The sequence below is a fragment of the Cotesia typhae genome, unplaced genomic scaffold, assembly GCF_013202065.1.
Source record: "Cotesia typhae breed Kobodo isofemale line unplaced genomic scaffold, CoteBio_Ctyphae contig_48, whole genome shotgun sequence".
In the NCBI taxonomy this organism is placed as follows: Eukaryota; Metazoa; Arthropoda; class Insecta; order Hymenoptera; family Braconidae; genus Cotesia; species Cotesia typhae.
The window spans coordinates 2,122,799-2,143,947 of NW_027423756.1; the positions used below are offsets into that span (position 1 = coordinate 2,122,799).

Consider the following 21,149-nt stretch of genomic DNA (forward strand, 5'->3'; position numbering starts at 1 on the left):
CCTACAAAGAATCAAATTAATCCAGCCAGCCGTTTTTTTGTTTCACTTGATCGAATTTTTGAAAAAATTAAAGGATCACGTTTTTTGCTCTGAAAAGCTCATAATTTTTAAAAATGAGAAAAAAAATTGTTTTTTCGAGCTTTTTCCACATTTTTGTTCCAGAAAGTGCTTAAACTGAAAAAAAAAAAAAAATTCAAAAAAAAATTTTAAAAAAAAAATTTTTTCGAAAAAAAAATTTAAAAAAAGAATTTTTTTTGGAAAAATTTTTTTTTTAACAAGTTAAGGAAACTCAAAAAACCATCGCCCAATGATTTTTATCACCTTTCCACCGCTGCATTCCTTGATTCTACTGATCTCCTTTTAATTAAATTAATAAAAAAGTTAATACCCCCAATCGAATTTCGATTTTTTCATACGCTTTTCGGAGTTTTTTTTTCTTTTCTTTTTGTGAATCCTTAGCAAATCGCTTCATTCAACAGTTTTTTCAAAACTAATCCCTCTGCGCTAAAAAAATTTTTTTAATTTTTGGTCAAAATTGAAAATTTCTGACTTTTGATTCTTAATCATGGTTAGACGACATTTATCGGAGGTGGAAGTCGCTCGGTTAGTGACTCTTATCGACGAAGGTTACACTCAACATGCAGTTGCTATCCGGATGGGTGTAAGTCAATCTGTCGTATCTCGAGCTTATACCAGATACCAAGAGACGAATCAATATCATCGTCGCCCCGGACAAGGTCGCCATCGAGTCACTAATGCCCGCGATGATCGAACAATTGTTAGAGAAGTTCGACGACAACCTTTCGTCAATGCGAATATTGTCGCTCGAAACTTCCCCAATCGCAGACAACAGCAACAACAACAGCAACAGCGACGACGGCATCAAGTGCGAAACATTTGCTCTCGAACAATCATCAACCGTCTTCGTGAAACTGGGTTACACGCACGACATCCTAATCGTGTACCCCTGTTGACAGCAAGACATCGTCGAGCTCGTTTAGCGTATGCTTACGATCATCGAAATTGGAACTTGAGGGAATGGACAAATGTTTTATTCACTGATGAGTCTCGTTTTAATCTGTATGGCAACGATTGACGTCCTCTCGTTTGGCGCCGTCGTGGAGAACGTTTTCGCCAGAACTTTGTCCGTCCAGTCGTTGCCCACGGCGGTGGATCAGTTATGGTGTGGGGCGGCGTTTCACGAAATTGGAGAACACCTTTAGTAATTGTACGCGAAAATTTGACAGCTAGACGTTACATTGTTGCGACACCCAGCAATGAGTCCAGATCTCAACCCCATAGAGCACGTTTGGGACATAATGGGCCGTCGATTGCGCAGAGAGTATCCAAATTTGCAGCACTTAGCTGCTTTGGAGCGCGCGCTTCAGCACATTTGGAATACCATTCCGCAGCCTCAAATTACCGTCTGCATAAACATGGCTGAACGTTTGAGAGCCGTTATTGAAAACAGGGGTGGTAATACCCGGTATTGAACCAACAAAAACCTTCAGAGAATGAGTTTGGAGTCATTAAATACGGTGGAACTGACGAGCCACCGGATCTCAATTCTCCTGAAATACCTTACACACACACACACACACACACACACACACACACACACACACACACACACACACACACACACACACACACACACACACACACACACACACACACACACACACACACACACACACACACACACACACACACACACACACACACACACACACACACACACACACACACACACACACACACACACACACACACACACACACACACACACACACACACACACACACACACACACACACACACACACACACACACACACACACACACACACACACACACACACACAGAAGCGTAAATCCGACCGCGCGACCTCCACGTGGTATGCTTTGGATAACGCTAATGCCGGCAGTAATTGTTTTATTAAACTTTTCAAGAGAAAAAATTAAAAAAAAAATTTTTTTTTTTAATTTTTTTTTTTTTTTTCAATTTAAGCACTTTCTGGAACAAAAATGTGGAAAAAGCTCGAAAAAACAATTTTTTTTCTCATTTTTAAAAATTATGAGCTTTTCAGAGCAAAAAACGTGGTCCTTTAATTTTTTCAAAAATTCGATCAAGTGAAACAAAAAAACGGCTGGCTGGATTAATTTGATTCTTTGTAGGGTTTTTGTGGACATATTGAACTGTAAAAGGCACACTTAACATTAGTGGTTTCCTCAATATTTTCGATCCAGCGCTTGATTTTCCAAAAAACCACTAAAAGCCCATTTTTTGTTGCATTTCCAAATTCATGTGACGGAAAGAAAAAATTTTTTTTCGAAAAAACAATGGACAGTCGTTAAGGGGAATTAATTCAAGTTCTTGAAACCCGCCTTTAACTTTCTGTGCGATCATTGGTTGCTGAGATATCGATAATCAAAGACAAAAAGATCCTTTTCCATTTGAAGACCGATATCTCAGCGAGGAGTGGACGTATCAGGGTGTTTAAAAAAGAAATTAAAGCTAAATGAACAAAGTATCCGATTCTTATGGTGGTTAAGCTAAAAAATTTTTTCCACGCCCGTAGACCAAAAAAAAACTAAAAAAATTTTGAGAATTTTTTTGTTGCTGGTTTTTCTACGATTACTCAGAAACCGCGGAGGCTACAAAATTTTGAAGTTCTAATCCAAAAACTAGACACTTGGAGCTACAATTTCCTTTTTTTTTATTTCCTGTACGACCATTTCTCTCAAAGTTACGGCCTGTTGAAAACTACCGAAAAATTTGGATTTTTTTTTTGATCCCTTAATTTTTTCCAGTAGTGTAATTAACATCCGAAAAATTCGTTAAATTTATTGTTGTAATTTTTGTAACAATTAACTTAAGTAAAATTGATTAATTTTTGTTACTTGAAAATAATCGACAAACTTTTATTCGTGGAATTTTGGTCGAGCGTCAGTACATTTTTGTGTCGCAGTAAATTCCAATATCCAAGGTCAAGTAAAACTTTTGGGATTAAGTCCGTGAATTAGTTAAATTAATTTTTATTCCAAATTGATAATTATCAGCGTGGACATTAAGTCCAAGAAATCAGTAATTGAGTTAAAATATCACAGGAAAATTTTAGACAGAATTAATTAATAATTTTGAACGTTATTGTAAGAATTTTATATTGTGACTAATTTAATTATCAAAAGTTAATTCAGGGTATTAAGACCTTTTGTTCCAAATAAGTATTGTTATATTCTTAAGACCACGACAATAGGTTACTTAGGAACTTTAATCTATCTAATATCTTAATACAGAGTTAAAATTACAATAGGAATTTTGAAACTGAATGTTCGTTAAACCTTATGGAATTTGATCGTTAATTCGGAATTATCGTTTTACCAATAACTAATGATTGAATAATTAAATTAAAATATTTAACTAAAATCAAGTACCGTCAATTTTATTAAATTAAAATTTATAAAATAAAATCAAGCAAAGTGTGGGTTATGTGTATGAATATTAGAATGGGTTATGCGTGATAGAGAGTGTTAATAGTGTTAAGTTGGTTCTGGTTAGCCGTTAGTTAGGCTAGACGATCTCTGTCACACTGTTGTCCTTGTGTAGAGTAATTAAATAGTTCTGGTTAGCCGTTAGTTAGGCTTATATAAAGTGGTTTTGTTCTGGTTAGCCGTTAGTTAGGCTATAGTTTATAAGTTCTAATTAATTATAGTGTGAGTGTGTGAGCAAAATTTAATTGATTCTGATAAGTACTTATTTTGTTAATTTTTATTGTTAATAAATATTGATCAATCTTGTTGATTGATTATTTATTATTCAACAGCACCTTCCTCCACTCTCTCTACCCTAAGAAAAGATTTCTCAGCTCTGGACCGGTTCCAGGAACCGTGATTAAAAATCCTGGTGGCGCCCTAATAATTATATTGGTTGTTAGTTTTGTTTAATTATTTATAAAATTGATTAGGGGCCAACCTGAGCAGGTAAAACTGTTACATTATAAACAAATCATCTTATAGCGAATCTACATTTTCCCAAAGGGTTATTAAGAGTTGATAAGATTTATTCATCTTTTTAAATCATATTTTCATTGCAAAACTACTTCAATGCGCATTAAATGGCTCATAGTTAAGCAAGTCAAACCATCGACAGCAAATAAAGTACACTTGCTATTGGAAACAGATACTACTTAAAGAGTGAATCAAATCGGTGCTTAATTTGGACTATTACATTTTTATAAGCTTTTAAGCATATTTTAGTCCACGAATTTACAATTGGAATCTTTGAGTATTCATTAAGTGTTAATTAATTGTAAGGGGATTATTATTGTAAATGGGGTTGATTAAATAAAATTTCTTATAAAATGAATTTCTTTGATGATTCCTGTTTCCTTCCTAGCAATCTCTCACGACCCTGTAGAATTTACTCCATGCTCTAGTCCAGTTTCTGTATACTGTGTCTAAAAATCCAGTGGCGCCCTAAATAAATTAAGGGGTGACCAAAGAGAACGAGTAAACTTGGCAATAGAGTTTCTTTCCGTTTCAATCTAAGTTACCGACTCATACTATCACATTTTCACAGAGATTTAAACTGGTTGCATTCTGATTCAGAGTCCCACCATAATGATTCAGACTACTGACAGAAACGTATTTCCACCAGGGAATTTTTCAAAAAAAGTCAATTCGTCAAATTTTGTGGGATGCGACGTATTAGAATGGCTGTATTGATATGTTTGAAAAAAAAAAAAAAAAAATATTTTGATACAGTCTAATATACATTTTGGTATTAAGAAGGATTCAGAAAGATAACAAATTTAAATTCATACACTTCTCACAAAAATTAAGGGAGCAGAAAAAAAATCCAAATTTTTGGGGGATTTTCAACAGGCTGTAACTTATACAAAAATGGTCGTACAGCAAAACAAAAAAAAGCAAATTGTAGCTCTAAGTGTTTTGTTTTTGGATCTGAGTTTGAAAATTTTTTTTTGAAAATATTTTTCGAGTAATCATAAGAAAACCACCGAAAAAAAAATTTTCGAAATTTTTTTGGTTTTTTTTTTAATCTACGGACGTGGAAAAAATTTTTTCGACTCAACCTCCATATGGACCGGATAGCTTGTTTATTCAGATTTAATTTCGTTTTTTTAAAATCTCGATACGAGCATTTCTCGCTGAGATATCGATGTTTGAATAGAAAAAGATCATTTTGTCTTTGATTACCAATATCTCAGCAACCAATGATTGCACAGAAATTTTGAGGTTGGTTTTAAAAACTTGAATAAATTCTCTACAAGGATTGGCAATTGAATTTTGAAAAAAAAATTTTTTTTCAATCATTACATGAATTTGAAAAAGCATCCAAAAAAGGGCTTTTTGTCGTTTTTTGGAAAATCAAGCGCCCAATCAAAAATATTGCGGAAACCACTGACGTTAAGTGTGCCTCTTACTGTTCAATATACCCACAAAAACCCTACAAAGTTTCAATTCAATCCAGCCAACCGTTTTTTTTTCCCACTTGATCGAATTTTTGAAAAAATTAAAGGAGCAAGAATTTCGCTCTGAAAATGTCATAATTTTTATCAAAAATGAAAAAAATTTTCGTTACGAGCTAACGTTCGTAAATTGGGATAATTCTGGCGCAATCGGCGCTTCAGGATATCCCAGACGTGCTCGATAGGGTTAAGATCAGGGCTTACCGCTGGATGCCTTAACAACGGTATGTCGTGTCTTTGGAAAAACCGACGGGTGACGTTTGCTGTGTGAGGCCGGGCATTGTCTTGTATAAAAATAAAACCTCTAGTTTGCTGCCGTAGAGGCAAGACAACAGGTCGTAAGATCTGATTAATGTAACGCGTAGCGTTTAGATTTTCGTGGACGATTACCAAAGGAGTTCGTGAAAATCTCGAAACTCCTCCCCAAACTATCACCGACTCTCCGTTGTAAGCAGCTACCGGTCGAGTGAAGTTACGTGAAAAACGCTCTCCCTGACGGCGCCAAACTCGGGGTCTTCGGTCATTTCTAAACAGGCATACCCGACACTCATCAGAAAACAAAACATTGTTCCATTGCCTTACGGTCCAATGAACATGTTGACGAGCGTAATCCAGACGGTTTCGGCGATGTATGGGTGATAACATCGGTACTCGGGCGGCACTTCTTGATCGCACTCCAGTCTCACGGAGACGATTTCGAACCGTTTGAACTGAAATGTTCCGCGGTTGTTGTTGTCGTCGTCGTCGTTGTTGTTGCTGTTGTTGTTGTTGTTGTCGACGGTTCGGAAAATTTCGGGCGACAACGTTCGCAGGAACGAAAGGTTCTTGACGAACGCGCCGAACGATCGCTCGGTCATTACGAGGATTTGTTGCGCGACGACGACCTTGGCCAACTCGTCGTTGATAACCACCGGTTTCCAAATACCGATTGTATGCGCGAGATACGACAGATGAACTAACGTCCATACGATCCCCGACTTGTCGGTAATTGTACCCTTCTTCCACTAGAGTCACTATCTGAGCGACTTGTGGCGCGGATAAATGCCGCCTAGGCATTATGAAAAAAAAAAAAGAAAACTAAAGTTTGCAAAAACTCAGTTAATTTGCTTTTCTAAAAATTAAAAATACGGTAGTTTTGAGAAAAACTGTTGATTGGCTCGATTACCAAGAAAGCAGGTTAGTTTTAAGAAAAACTGTTTTTTTTTAGACACTGTTGGAATTCGCACGAAAAAATTATTGTCCCAATATTCGTAGAACGAATATTCGACTTGCCTTGGGGGTATCAACTTTTAATTTATTCAATTAATTTGTGACTAGGAAACTTAAAGTGCGGAAGAGTAAAATCGGTGAGAAAGTGAGTCGCTACATTTTTTTTGATTTGGGCCAATTGAAAAAAAATTTAAAAAAATTTTTTTTTTTTTCTTAAAAATTTTCGATTTTTTTTTTCCCTTAAATTTTTCAAGTCACTAATACAGAATTGAGAGAAAAATGAAAAAAATTTTTTTCATTTTTGATAAAAATTATGACATTTTCAGAGCGAAATTCTTGCTCCTTTAATTTTTCAAAAATTCGATCAAGTGGGAAAAAAAAACGGTTGGCTGGATTGAATTGAAACTTTGTAGGTTTTTGTGGGTATATTGAACAGTAAGAGGCACACTTAACGTCAGTGGTTTCCGCAATATTTTTGATTGGGCGCTTGATTTTCCAAAAAACGACAAAAGCCCTTTTTGGATGCTTTTTCAAATTCATGTAATGATTGAAAAAATTTTTTTCAAAATTCAATTGCCAATCCTTGTAGAGAATTTATTCAAGTTTTTAAAACCAACCTCAAAATTTCTGTGCAATCATTGGTTGCTGAGATATTGGTAATCAAAGACAAAATGATCTTTTTCCATTCAAACATCGATATCTCAGCGAGAAATGCTCGTATCGAGATTTTAAAAAAACGAAATTAAATCTGAATAAACAAGCTATCCGGTCCATATGGAGGTTGAGTCGAAAAAATTTTTCCACGTCCGTAGATTAAAAAAAAAACCAAAAAAATTTCGAAAATTTTTTTTTCGGTGGTTTTCTTATGATTACTCGAAAAATATTTTCAAAAAAAAATTTTCAAACTCAGATCCAAAAACAAAACACTTAGAGCTACAATTTGCTTTTTTTTTTTGCTGTACGACCATTTTTGTATAAGTTACAGCCTGTTGAAAATCCCCCCAAAATTTGGATTTTTTTTCTGCTCCCTTAATTTTTGTGAGAAGTGTATTAATTAATTTAAAGCCAACGCATAATCGGAAATGTGGAACTATTTTGGTATTGAGAAAGATTCAGAAAAGTTGAAAGCTGTCAATTCATTTGAATCTTTTTCAATCCTACTCGTAAACCGTAAATGCTATAATCTTTTGTTATTGAAGAGGATTCAAAAAGATTAAAACTATCAATTGATTTGAATTTTTCTTAACTCTTTAGGAGTTCAGAAATCCTTATATCATTTTTAGTGTTATGTAAAGATTTTTTCCTTACACATTTAATTAATTATAAAAAATTGATTCTAATTTTCTTTTATTTTTAATTATAGTATAAAATTTTCTAATGTGAAAATTGTCTCTCGTTTGGCTCTTTGTGAGAGGCTTGGGAAAATTTCCGCAATTAGTTTACGGTCCATCAGATACATTAAGGGCATTAGAATCCAAATAGATAGAAAAAAATAGTAGTTTTGTTATATGTCAGCAAACTCACTTATACTTGAAATACGTGTAGTGTTTGGTAGACGTCGCTCATCGTTAACTTAAGCATCATGTATTATGAGTACGTTACGAATGGCAGTCTCTTGCGTGAACTTGCAGATTAAGCTTGCATACTGACTAGTTGCGAATCTCTGTACCTTTTTATTATAATTTAACACATTAAACTATATTTGAATAATTTTATACTAAATGAGTTGTTGCTTATTGACCTAGAGTTATTCTAGTATTTCCACATACTTTACAGTGGCGACGAGAATAGAATAATTAAGAGAGAGTTACTAATAGTTCAAGTGCGTGCAAATTCGAAGCGTCAAGATGGGTGAAGAACTAGAAAAGCTAAAGAAAGAGCTAGAAGCTGAACGCCAGAAGATCATTCACGAGGATCAAAAAATTAATACAGAGACAAGAGCTTGATAAATACAAAGCACAACTACAAAGTCAAAAGTTAAAATTGCAAGCAGACAAGCAAAAACATAATCGTGAGTCGACGCAACCAACGGTTATGTTAAGTGGTATCGGTTCACTCAAGGAATTCGAAATCACAGATAATTGGACAGCATGGACAGAAAGTTTTGAACATTATGTTGTTGTCAATAATGTACCGGACAATAAGAAAGAGTTGCTGTTGATTACGTCACTGGGCCTTTAAGCATATAAGTTATTAAGAAATTTATGTATGCCAGAGTCACCATCTAAGAAGAAGCTAGAAGAGTTAATGACAATAATGAGTAATCATCTTCAACCAGCTCCTAGTGTAATTACTGAGTGCTATAAGTTTAAGGATTGTCGTCAAACAAATGATCAAGACGTTAAATCTTATTTGGCGGAGTTAAAAAAATTGTTAATGCAGTGTCAATATGGTGAAAACCGTGAGTCCAGCATCGGAGATCAATTTGTGTGGGGCCTGAAGAGTGCAGCGATTAAGAAGAGGCTTTTGGGGGAACCAATCTTCACTTATAGTCGAGATGACTCATCGATGATCAACTACGTTCAATATCAGAAGATTAAGGAAAGTATTAAATGCTATTGTTGTGGAAAAGATGGCCACATAAAGGTTCAGTGCAAGCATAAAGATTATAAGTGTAATATTTGTAAAGTCAAAGGTCATTTAGCTCAAATGTGTAACAGTAAAGACAAAAAAGATAATCATAAGAGTGTGATTAAGAATAATAAGAATAATTATAAGAATTATGATAAGAATAAGTCGTTTAAGCAAGAAAATCAAAATTCTATTGAGGATTTAGACATAGATGATGATATGGAGAAATTATTTCATGTAAATGATTCAAAGGTTATTATCAGTGATAGTAATAAAAATAATTCGAATTTTGTTAACTTAACAGTCGAAAATAAAGCGACTAAATTAGAATTAGATACGGGTTCTCCAGTGTCAGCTATTTCTTCAGTAAGCGATAGTGAATGGATAGATAGAAAGATAGATATTTATTATTATGCCAAGGCTATAATGGCCGAAAAGCAAGTACAAAATTACATATGTGATAATATGCAGTAAAAATAACGATATACATTATTTACTTAACTCCTTATTTTAATATTGATTGATTAATTTTCAATTTATTATGTGTCAATTTTGGTTTTGATTCAACTGAAAAGATAACTAAAAATAATGTCTTAGCTCACTTACAAAATTCAAATAACAATTTGTTGTTATGTCCTACTTTGTTGTTAACAATTAATATTTTTTTTTGTTTATTTCATACAATTTTCAAACAATATCAAATCTTAAATGACAAACAACTATCATATATCTTACAATTACTTACTAGATATTAGCATACAATAACTTAAATATCTAAATGAAACAAGTAATCAAATAATCTTTTCTTAAATGCTTCAAGGCTAGTTGCATTTATTATTTCACTCGGTTATTCTTCCGAGAGACGAATTGCAGTAACAACAAAAGATGTTTTATAGTAAATTGTACAGAAATTTGGCATTTTAAAGTAAACGTTGTTTTTCTTTACTGCTAGTCTCTGATCGTCTTATATCTGTATCTTCAATGAACAATTCATGCACAGAAAAAAAAATTTACTTGAATCAAGTAATTAATTTTGAAGAATTTTATCGTCTTGGTTTGAGTTGAACAATTCTTAAGCTAAGAAATTGCACTTGGTTTAAGTAAATTTTACTTGATTCAAGACAATGAGCTTCTTCAAAATTATTTTTTTGGTTCAAGAATTTTACTCTTGATTTAAGTTAATTTTTTCTTCAGTGTGCAGATACCTGGGTTTACCAACAAGTAATACTTTATAGAAATAACAGCCTAAAAAATAGATACGACGACTCTTGATGCTAAGACAACCTAGTTCACGCCTATAGAGAGTTATATGTTCGTCTCGTTTTAAATTAGAAATAAATCGGATAGAAGAATTTAAAGAACGTTGCAATTTTTTGTCATTTTCAAAATTTGAGTTTGTTGAAACTATGGAACAGTAATCAATTAGAGGTAAGGTAGTAGCTGATACCAATAACTTCTTGATATCGGTCGTATAAATGTTCTTTCTTAATTTAAGACTATATAGTGCTGAATTTATCTTACTGATTGTTTTTGAAATATGAAGATTCCAAGAAAGTGTATTTGTAATATAAAGTCCCAGACACTTGACCGAATCAGTAAAGGACATCGCTATACCATTAACAATAATAGGTGGTACAAAATTAAGTTGAATCTTTTTTAGTTTCCCACTCGAGCCTAAGAGCATAGCTTTTGTCTTTGTTACATTGATTTCTAAACCATTATCTATAGCCCAGTCAGTAACAGCTTGAGCATCAATAGTTGTTTGTTTTATTGCATCGTTCAACTGAAAATTATGAAAGTGTAGATAAATATACATGTCATCAGCGAATAATCCACGTTTTGAATGAATAAGCTGTTTTGCAACTGAATTCATCTCTAATAGAAACAGAATGGACCCTAAGACTGAGCCTTGAGGAACACCAGGCGTCGTTTCTAAGAATTCAGTTGGTAAGCCATCGTTGCTTAAACTGCTTGAGTTCTATTAGTTGAGTACGAGAACAACCAGCTTATAGATTTGACCGAGAATGCAAGTTCTATCAGAGTACTTAATATTACTTTTGCGTATACATAATCAAATGCCTTTGTTAAGTCAAAGAGAACTAATAATGTTAGTTTGCCGGTATCCATACTACTACTAATGTCATTTATTAGTTTTAGTAAAGCAGATAATTTTCTCAAAGACTTTACTTAAATGGGACGTGTTTGCTATTGGGCGAGTATCTGATTGTTACGTCCCGGTTTCCTCACAGGTTTGTAGGTAGACGGTAGAACAACTAGAGCTGGAGATAAAGATGTCACGACCTCCAGAGTCGTAAGTAGAAGGTTCTCGAATTAACTCCGAAATAACTAGCTTCGGTGAATTTAATTAATAAATAACTTTATTTAACTGTTTAAAATACACGTTTAATGAATATGATTTGACAACTGCCGTGAAGTACGTAATAGTGTTTCGTAACCGTAATTATTAGTCTCACGACAAGTATAAATTATGAAGAGCCGTAAGTGCGAGAGGTTAAGACTAAGAAGCCGTAGCAAAAAGACAAGCCCCGAACTACCCGTGCACCCTGCTTATATCTCCGTTGAAGGGCCGCGCCCTGAGGGGAGTAGGGCTGCGTATCAGGCCCCGAATATCCTATTCTCCTGAGTTGATATGCGTGGCATCTCCGAGTCCGACTCGGATGATCCGCGCTGACTCAACTCCGGAGTCCAGGACACACAGGCGTTCGTTATCATTATTTATTTAGAACATTCCTCGAACGTTCTCGAATATACTTATGTACTCCACGCTAGTTGTCTTACAAAATGAATCATTTACCATTAACATTCTTCGTGAGAAAATGTTAATGTAAACTTAAAAATATTTTGTTTACTCAGGTATTGGCTGAGTTTCACTTTTCTTATCATTTTCTATTTCTATATTTAGTATTTAATGTTTAACATTTGGAATTCTTTACTTATCATTTAACATTATATTTATAAAAAAATGAATGTTTATGAAATTATTGTACAATTGTTAGAGTTTAAATTAGCGGGCGTATTCGCTATCAGAGACATCTGCGAATGCAGGTGGGGACGTAACATGATAATGAGCGTGTGGTGTAATTTTGTTTAGAGGTATGATAAATATTCTCTTCCAAGCCGAAGGAAAGACACCCGTTTCTAAAGATTGATTGAAAAGAGCGGTGAGAAACATAGATATTTGAGAGAAAAAAATTTTTAACCATCTAAGATCTAAGAGTCCTATACCAATGGGACTCTGACCTTTAGATTTTTTTACAGTAATGTGCAGAGCTTTTGTGACGTCAACAATGTCTATTTTTGACCAATTAAAGATGGATTGTATATTACTAGAATATAAGACAGGTAGTTCATTTAAGAAAACAAGATCACAGGGTGGATGTTTTCGTACGATATTAGCAAAATATTCATTTAGTTCCACCTGATCAAAATGATTCAAGGGAGTAGATAATGAATTTTTTACAAGACTAAGATGTTTCAACTTGCTCCACACACTAGTACCAGATGCTAAATTGATGAGAGAATTTTTAAGGTTGTTTTCCCGGGCATGATTTAACTTACATTTTAACTCTCTTCTCCTAGCTTTGAAAAGTACTAACAGATTTGGATCATTTAGTCACATTGCACGCTTATATGACGCGTTTCGTTCCTTACATTTATGTTTTAACTCTTGTTAACCACGGATTTGGGGATTTAGGAACTTTGCGTATTCTCAAGAGTGCAAATTCATATAGTGACGCTAAAACATTATTTGTAAAAATTTGGCAAACGGTTGATCCCAAAGGGCATCCCTGCAACTTCCCGCTCAGTTCAGTTATTACGCGCTTGCAATTTTGCCGCTTTTGCGATGTTTTTTAGCTCTTCGAGTTCAAAAATTTATTGTTATATTTTGAGCTCTCCAAGCCTCAAAAATAAGCTGTTTGATATTTTTGCGCTCTTCGAGCCCAAAAGTCTGATAAAAGTTTGATAAAAAACGATTTTTTTCATCTTCAAACTGCTGTAACTTTTAATTTAGTGAACCAATTTTCAGGCGGTTTGCAGCAATTGATGCAGTTTTTTAAGAACTATTAACAGTATATTAACATAAATTGATCTGATCTAAAATTTTAGAGTTTTTTTATTAAAAAATTCAATTTTTCCGATTTTTTTCTATTTCTTTCGTTCACGATATCTCCCGAACTAATAAACCGATTTCGACGCGATTGGTGGTGATCGACGTCGTTTTTTAAGGTTAAGAGCCAATCAGTTTTTGGAATCGATCAGTGGAGCCGTTTAAGAGTAATTCCACAAAAACAACTTTTAACAAATTTTTTTTGCAGTTTTTTTGAGATTTCTTGGAATCTACCAGTCCGAATCGGTTCAAATTCACAGAAAATCGAAGTTTGATGGAACCTAATCGAATGCCACCAATCACGTTGAGATCGGTCGAGCCGTTCAAAGGTAATAAGAGGATTACATACATACATACATACATACATACATACATACATACATACATACATACATACATACATACATACATACATACATACATACATACATACATACATACATACATACATACATACATACATACATACATACATACATACATACATACATACATACATACTGTGACATGGGAAATTTTTCCCATCTAGATTTCATTTATAGAGATTATTTTTTTTAAGTGTTATTTAGTCTAGAGTGTTGGCCAAGCTGGTGGAATGATGAGATTCGACGCGCCTGTGTCGCCCCAAGTGGTTTCCGATCAGAATGCGAAGCTCGAGGTCAAAATTAAGCCGAACCGCACCAAATGAATTATACTAAGTATGGATGGATGCGTCCGAAAGAAATTTACGATATATTTGATAGAGTGTGAGAGAGAGAGAGAGAGAGTGAATGAGAAAGCGACCGGGCGAGCCCGCAGTTCAGTTCGCAATCAACGACCAGAGAGACATCTGGGAGTGACAGCGATTAACGAGGGAAACCCGGAATCGGAATTTACGAACGACTGGACTTTGAAGCGACGGGAGCACATCGAGGCTCCACCTGAACGCCGAATGGAGGACTAAAGTGGGAAATCGACCAACCATCGACTATGGAAATTTATCCGACAACGGCTGATTCGACGCGCAGCTTTTAGCTGCGCTAGAGAAAAACCACATGTTGCTGAAAAACGAAAGAAAAAGAAATTCAATTCTGATCTGGATACCGTTCAAGCCACTTTTGATACGCTGAAAAATTTTTTCTTGTTACATGAAGATCAAGAAGACGTATTATATTGTAAATTCAGCCGCTTACGTGTTGAATTCAGTCATTTTGTTAATTTTGAGTGTCGATCCCGCCGAAAGTCAATTTTATTGTCTCATTGCCGTACACCAGAAGCCACGAATTACATCAACAGTTTTTTTTTTGTAAATCCGACAACGAAAAATTCCGTTGTGACGCCATCGCCGAGAACCTCTGCCGCCGTCAGCACAGCCGATACCTGCTTCCTGGAATTTCACACCGTGCCGAGAAGTCGACTGAACGGGGTAAGTGCGGTCGCAGTTTGTTAATTTACCTGGGTGACTTCACCGCGATCCGCGATTAAGCCGAATTATAAGCTATAAATGTTAATTTAATTATTTTTTTTTACGCTGAAAGTAACAAAGGACAACTAATTGCGATTTTGAATTTAAGTCCGAAATTAATTGTGTACCGAAATTCAACAATTGCGTTGTTGAATTCCGGCTTCGGGGTGACGTCAGCCAGGTGTCCGGTGCCAATTTTTTTTTGTAATACGTTGTTGAGAGATATTGTGTACCGTTGTCAATTTGTTTTGGTAAAGGTTTGAGATTGCCTGCCGCATAGAATTGGCTCGACTCGAGGGCCATCTAAGAGCACCAATAGACACTATACCTCGAGCTTTGTTCCCGTGCATTGCCCGACGGGTAACAACAGTTACCGACAGTCCTGTTATCCGCCGCGGATGATAACTGATTGACAGATTGTGTCATCGATAATCTACGTACTACAGATCGATGCACTTGGTAAATTCATTCCTCAATGCGAATTGAAGAAAAATTTTTTTTTTGTTGTAATTATTCGACTGATTTCTTGTGACCTACTATATTAAATTCGTTATTTGTTAAGAAGGAAAATAATTTTTTTTGGTTGTTAATTTGTTTGCGAGGCTCTTATTCGATTCGTTTGTTTAATTTTTTTTTATTGCGTACCAGCGATCTTGTTCGACTTCGCGTGCGATTAAATCCGTTACCGATTCCGATTGATCTGATTTTGGCGATTTTAATCAAATTTTGAACCATTAATTAATTAAAATTTTTATTATTATTTTTTTTAAATTCTAGATTTCGTTTGTTAAGAAAGGACAATAGAAACAATTTTTTTTTTTGGTAATTTTTTTATAAATTCAAAAATTTGTTTGTTAAGAAAAGAAAAGCGAAGACAATTATTTTTTTGTATTGATAAATTCCAAATTTTGTTTGTTAAGAAAAAAAAATAAGCGAAACAATTATTTTTTTTTGTATTGAGAAATTCAAAAAATTGTTGTTAAGAGAAGAAAATAGAAAACATTTTGTTGTTTTATTGATCATATTCAGATTTTGTGATACTGAGAATTACCGGACCTGCGTATTTGTTCAATCTAGTTATTGTTGATTAATAAACATAGTGGTAATAGTCCCTGCGCATTAATTATTTTTTTTTTTTTGTTGAACTGTCTCAATTTTTTTTTATTTTTATTCTCGTGTGATACAAAAATTCCGAATCGCTTTCTATACCCGCTCTACAATTTAGAATCTCTTCGACATTGACCTGCCGCCCAACGACGATCAACTGTTAACTCCGAACCGTGGAATGTAAAGTTCCTAGCGCCCAACAATCTACGAACCAGGTAAGCCAATATTTAGGTGGACCTCTTTGGCGCTGTCGACGCCAGTGCCGTGAAAAAGCCATCATAATACATACATACATACATACATACATACATACATTGTCACCGGCTCACAATCGCCAATGGAACGGCTAGGTAGCAAGATCGAAGTGTTGACTGAGTTCATAAAGGACTAGAGAAATCTCCATCATGAACTCAGAAAATTAGTAGCGTCCATTGCCACGGCATATAAGTTGGCCAACAAACCAGCATCGATGTCGGCGACAACCACGCAAACATCTCCGGAGATGACCTCGAAACCACAAGCGTTTTTGATCACTCCTTCGTTCGCTGATAAATCCGGCACGGCATCAATCTGGATCACTAACTCGAAGAAGACCACCGTCAAAGACAGCGGAAGCGAAGAGGGCTTCGTCTGGATCAAAACCTCCACGACGTACTTCGTGAGCGTCTACCTTTCACCCAATGAAGGGATTAGTGTGTTTCGCCAGAAAATGGCAAACATAGAGGACGCTATCGACAAGTTTGACGGAGAAGTCATAGTAGCTGGTGATTTCAACGTGTAGTCGGCTGAATGGGGCGCTGAATACTCGGACACCAGAGGAGACGAAGTAGCGGACTTCGCAGCAAGAACGGACCTCATAGTGCTACCGGTACTACTACGACCTTCAGAAGACCAGGATACCGGGAATCTATCCTTGACATTACGTTGGCGACCCCAAGGATTGCGAATATGACTGAAGGCTGGACCGTATCAGAAGAATATAGTGGCAGTGATCATCAGTATGTGTCAGTTAGTGTTGGACTAGCACCCAATCGGCGTTTGCGGCATGACAATCAACTGCGGAAGTGGAACGCCAAGAAGCTTGATGAAGAAGCACTGCGAACATCCTTGAATCAGAGCTTGTCTACTGAACGGAGTAGCCTGATTCCAAGTACCCGCAAGGAGACGGAAACAATAGTCTTCAAAGCGATGGGACTGATTGTTGCCTCGCGTGATGCCTCAATGCCACGGCTGAAAAAGCACGGCTCCCATAGGCTGGCGTACTGGTGGTCGCAAGAGATAGCAGAGCTTCGAAAAACATGTCACAAGCTGCGTCGATGAGCAACGAGAGCTGCGAAGCATTCTCTCGAATAAAATAAATATTTGATGGAGTACAAGCAAGCCAAAAAGGCTTTGAATAGAGCTATTAAAGCGAGTGAAGCGATATTGTGGAAAGAGATCTGCAACGACCTCAACAATGACCTCTGGGCTAAGGCCTACCAAATTGTTACGAAACGAGTTAGAAAGGCTTTGCCAGAAGCGCCAAAATGTCTTGCCTTGATGAACAGCATCGTGGCGGAGCTGTTTCCCAGACACCCGCTCCGGGAGAAGAGACATTCTGCGAAAAATGGCAAAACAGCACCCTTTACCACCAAGGAACTGCAGCACGCGGCAAAGACTATCAAGACAGGAAAAGCACCTGGTCCTGACGGCATACCGGCATCTGTCATCAAGATTGTAGCCCTGGAGTACCCAGACATACTCTTAAGCGCCTACAATGCTCTTCTGACAACCGGCATGTTCCCTAAGATCTGGAAACGGCAGAAATTGGTCCTTTTGGACAAGGGGAAGGGAGCCCCTATAACACCTTCGTCGTTTAGACCACTCTGCATGCTGGACATTGCCGGAAAGTTGCTCGAGAAGCTCATTCAAGGAAGGCTACGCAATGACATCGATCATGCTGGAGGTTTTGCCTTTAACCAACATGGCTTCCGGAAAGGACGATCAACAATCGGTGCAATTCAGAAGGTAACGGAGATAGCAAGAGGAGCATGGTCTGGTAGTCTCAAAGCTCGCAAGGTCTGTCTTCTCCTAACATTCGACGATAAAAACGCCTTGAACAGCGCGAATTGGGGGGATATTTTAGGCGCCCTGGAACACAAATTCGACGTGGAGCCAAAAAATCTGGAAATGATCGACGATTACCTTGATGAGAGAAAGCTGATAGTAGAAATAGCAGAGGGCTATCAAGAGCATGGCGTAACGGCTGGCGTGCCCCAAGGCTCAATTATGGGGGCTGACCTATGGAACGCTGACTACGACGAGCTCCTGCGAATTCCGCTGCCGAAGCAGGTGGAACTCACGGGCTTCGCGGAAGACGTCGCGGCTACGATTGTAGTAGACAGTACCGAGGAGGCAGAACTGCTAGCTCGAGACACCACTGATGCTATCGAAGCCTGGCTTGAGAAACACCACCTAAAACTCGCCAATCAAAAAACAGAGATGGTTGTCCTGACTCGTCAAAAATATTTTCCAAAACCATTTACAGTAGACATGTGAGGTACAACATTAACGTCAACACGGTGTAACAGGGTAAAATTACCCTAAATCGATAAGTCGCCAGAGGTTGATAATTAGTCGATTCAGCACTGGCGCGCCCCGATCTTCGGGGCCTTCCGTGTAGTAATTAAGAGGGGGGTAAAATGGGTAAGTACTCGGGAGCCGGCGTGTGTGAAAATCAGAAGAGGTTTGATAGTCAGCCGTACCGGTCACTATTCATCAGAAAACAGGTAATTAAATATTTCGACTGGTGTCGATTATTTTTATAATTGATAAAACTATTGGAAATTTATTAGGAATATTTTATTAAGAATTAATTACCGAAAATATTTTATATTGTAAAACTATTATATTTATTAATGATAAATTTAGTAATTTTGGGGATTAAGTCCGTGAATTAAGTAAATTAAATCTTATTCCAAATTGATAATTATCGGCGTGGACATTAAGTCCAAGAAATTAGTTATTCTGAGTCAAGAATATCACAGGAAAAATTGATCAGAATTAATTAATTTATAATTAAACTTGTATTAATCATTTTGAACGTGATTGTAAAAGTTATATTGTGATTGATTTAATTATCAAAAGTTAATCCAAGGTATTAAGACCTTTTATTTTAAATAATTATTGTCATATTCTTAAGACCGTGACTATAACTTACTTTGGAATTTTAGTCCAAAATAATACTTTAATAGAAAGAAAATTAGCAATCGGAATTTGAGAATTGTAATAGTTAGTTCAAGGTTCATTTGAAATTGATTATTAATTTGGAAATATCCTTTCACTAATTACTAATGATTGAATAATTAAATTAAATTATTTAACTAAATTTAATTACAGTCAATTTTGTTAAAATAAAATTTATAAATTAAAAATCAAATAGAGTCAAATCAGTAGTGTTAGTGTGAGACAAGTGTGGGATGTGTGTGACTTGCAAAGTATCTAGGTCTACGTTTCGTCACTGGGCTGTTACTGCTGTAGCTGGAACGGGTTATGAGAGTGTGCTGCAGAGCAACTAGGTCTACGTTTCGTCACTGGGCTGTTGTTCTGTAGCAAAGTGTGAATAAGCTGCAGGAGTATCTAGGTCTACGTTTCGTCACTGGGCTGTTACTCCTGTGAGCCGAGTCAACGATCCCGGTATATGATTCGTCTCTGTGCGGGTGATTATAGGTTTAGTTACACGGGTAGACGCCGAAAGGGGCTCGTCGAGAATAAGGATATTGTTAAGTTGTCCTGGTCAGCCAACAGTTAGACTGTAGTTTATAAGTTTTAAAATTGTTAAGTGTAGTTAGTGTGTGAGTGAATGAATTTTGTTAACTTGTTTTAAGTCAAAACACTGTTAAGCTTTCTTTTTATTGTTAATAAATATCGATCGATCTTGTTAATTAATTATTTATTATTCAGCAGCACCTCCCTCCACTCTCTCTACCCTAAGATAAGATTTTTCAACTCTGGACCGGTTCCAGGAACCGTGATTAAAAATCCTGGTGGCGCCCTGATAATTATATTGTTTGTTAGTTTTATTGTTCATTTATAAAATTGATTAGGGGCCAACCTGAGCAGGTAAAACTGTTACAACGGGCTCTGCGCTATCTAGGGGTAATGATAGACGAGAAACTATCCTATCGCGAACACCTAGATAATGTCGAGTCGACTCGTACATATACGATGGAGTATATACGAGTGTGTGCGTAGAGTAAAATCATGCATGTATTGTGCTACACACAATTACATCTATATTTGTTGAGAGAGAGCGTGGGCGTACGAAATCAGATGACTATATCTATATATTAGCTCTAGCTTCGACTAGAAAATTCTCGAACAATTTTCTTACCGGAATTCGTTTAAATTCGTTTAAATAAACGGTATCGCGCAGATCGGGGCTGCATAGGAAAAACCGAATTAGCTCGTGCGGTAGCCAGGGCCACTAGTTGCTCTGAGGCCCTTGAGTCAGTAGTAGTTTACGCAATCGCTCTTGCACATTGCATAGCATACAATACAATTCATAAATTTTCAAAAGTCATATCGTTTTTACTTCACTTTACTCAATATCATTCAATTCATCTTCACAAACTCAGCTGAATCCAGTTATTCGCTGATCAGTACAATTTTGCAGAAATTTGCGCGATAATTCGGTCAGACACCATACATCCGAGCTCTCTCTCTCACATTTTTTGGGTATTGACGGCCTGTGGTTGATCACGCCGCCTTGGCTTTGATCGGTTCTCGCACACACACATACAATTTAACACGACTCTCAACGAGTCGTTAATATTCGCCTATAATTGGCAATACACATTGAACTATCCAACGGGAATAGTTCAATATTATTATAGTTACGGTCCTGCCCTGACTAAACAACAATAGTTATGGTCCTGCCCTGACTAAATAACAATTACACATTCATACACGATTTTTATTGTACTTATCATCGAGGAGGTTTTTTTATCTAGCTTCACCAGATTTTTCCTCCTCTGGGACAATAAACTTCTTCCTGTTGTCCCAAACATCGAGTGTAATTTATTTAAAATTCCTATCCATCCAAAATATTAATCAAATCAAATTTTGAAAACCTGAAGCACGAAATCTCGGCGCTTTGACGAGCTTTCGACAAAACAGATAATGTATGCAAGAAAGCCAGCAATACCGTATCCAACCTA

At 36.3% G+C, this 21,149-nt stretch overlaps 1 protein-coding gene across 2 annotated transcripts in view; it reads right to left on the minus strand.

The window, feature by feature from the left end:
- LOC141529515 (patj homolog) overlaps positions 1-21,149 on the minus strand; it is a 769,735-nt gene that overhangs the window by 673,639 nt on the left and 74,947 nt on the right. The gene's annotated exons all lie outside the window — the stretch shown is intronic.